Genomic DNA, 2122 nt, shown 5'->3' on the forward strand with positions numbered 1-2122 from the left:
TGCCCTTGTGGAACTTTAATGAGAGACATTTTTGTAATGATTATAAAAGTAAAGTATTTAGACTCAGATTTAACATCCATCAGAGGAGTGTCCGTGGGAATGGCATTGTAACGAGCTCTAAAAAATCTGTACTTCCAGATAAGCAACACCAGTAAAAATTGTTAAAAACTAACTTTTTCAGAACTCTGGAGATTAACCAAAGGCTTGCAACAATCTAAAAAACATTTAATCAAGGAAAACAGATAAATATCAATAAGAACAGAGAGCTTTGTGGCATTTTAACTTGATCCATTCAAACCCCTCTCCTCAGCTCCATGATAGCCCTGAAAACCAAAAGCCTGCAACCACAGTGAAAACCACAGTGAAAACCAGCAGCCTGGTGGCCACTGAAGGGAAAGAACGAGTATGGAGCTCTCCAGAAGCGCTATTCTCAGATAATTACCATTACTGACCTGTCTGACAGTGGCCTGGAAACACCCACTAACAAGGCTGCTATTTACCTGACCTGACTCAGAGCCTACTCTTTGCGAAGGTCCTTTTCCCTTTAGGCATTTGTCAGAACCAATCAGTGGCAGCTGTTTAACACAGCAGCTGCCTGAGGCAGCAGTAGACATTTGAGCAAACAAAAAGCTGACCAAAAAACTTAAAAGGAAAAGGTGAAAAATGAGATGTCCATTGAGGGCTTTGAAAATTTCTGACACGTTCCTGAGAATCTAGAAGAGTACACACATGCACAAGGCTGCACGTGCTCGGGAAAGAATTGAGAGGGCCCTAAGTTCTCACTGCTGACCTTGAGGCTTTGCACAAGCAGGAGGTGAAGGCTGAGGAAGAGTTGTAAACTGCCTTCCAGGGCATTGAAGTGGTGGCCCTACCATACAGAGACCCTGGGCAAAGGCTGGGTGACTTGTTCCAAGAATTTAAGGAAATTTCTGTCCAATTATTAACTGACCATTAAGCTAAGCAAACAGAAACTTCGATGCCCACACATAACAAGGAATACAAATTTAATTTATTTTTATTTGTATTTATTTATTTATTTGGCTGCGTCGGGTCTTAGTTGTGGCATGTGGGATCTGCATTGCCGCTTGCGGGATCTTTGTTGCAGCATTCAGACTCTTAGTTGCAGCAGGTGGGATTTAGTTCCCTGACCAGGGATTGAACCTGGGCCCCCTGCATTGGGAGTGCAGAATCTTAGCCACTGGACCACCAGGGAAGTCCCAAATTTTAAATAATTAGTACAGGAAAGTCACTAAACAAACAGCAGAAGCAACAGTGAAAACAACACATGGTGAGAGAATCAGAAAGATCTCAGGTTAATAACTTAGCCTTCTACATTAACAAACTAGAACTAGAAAAGGAAGAGCAAACTAAACCCAAAGCAACTAGATGGAAGGCAACAATAAAGCTTAGAGAGAAATTAATGGTAGAGAAAAGAAAAATAATAGAGAAAATTATTAATAAAATGAAATTTTGGTTCTTGGAAAATATAAACAAAATTAACAAACCCTTATCTAGACAGATGAAGAAAAAAAGAGAAAAGACTCAAATTAATAAAATCGAGAATGAAAATAGGGTCATGACTACCAATCTGATAGAAATAAAAAAAACTATAAGAGAATATTATGAACAACTGTATGCCAACAAATAGAAAATCTAGAAGAAATGGACAAGTTCTTAGAAAAACAAAGATTACCAACACTGACTCAAAAAGATCTGAATATCAAGTGAAGAAAAAAACGTACACAAAACAAATTCCAGACCCAGATGGCTTCACTGGCAAATTCTACCAAATGTTTAAAGAAGATATAACAACAATCTTTCAAAAAATCTTCTTAAAAATAGAAAAGGAGGAAATACTTTCCAACTCATTTTATTAGCTAATTTTACTCTGATACTGAAACCAGACAAAGGCATAACAAGAAAACTATAAGCCAATATATTTTGTATATATAGTCACAAAAATCTTCAACACAATGTAAAAAATATATCCAGTAAAATATTTAAAAAATTACACACCACAACCGAGTGGGATTTATTCCAGGAATATAATGCTGGTTGAATATATTAAAAAAATCAATCAATGTAATATGTCACACTAATAGAATTAAGGACAAAATTACAT

At 36.9% G+C, this 2122-nt stretch overlaps 1 non-coding gene across 1 annotated transcript; it reads right to left on the reverse strand.

Annotated features, from left to right (window-relative positions):
- Window positions 1-1140: 1140 nt before the first annotated feature.
- TRNAG-CCC (transfer RNA glycine (anticodon CCC)) lies at window positions 1141-1213 on the reverse strand. Its single transcript has one exon. It is a non-coding gene; the product is annotated as a tRNA-Gly (tRNA).
- Between the last annotated feature and the right edge of the window lie 909 nt (window positions 1214-2122).

The sequence above is a fragment of the Delphinus delphis genome, chromosome 15 (assembly GCF_949987515.2).
Source record: "Delphinus delphis chromosome 15, mDelDel1.2, whole genome shotgun sequence".
Lineage (NCBI taxonomy): Eukaryota > Metazoa > Chordata > Mammalia > Artiodactyla > Delphinidae > Delphinus > Delphinus delphis.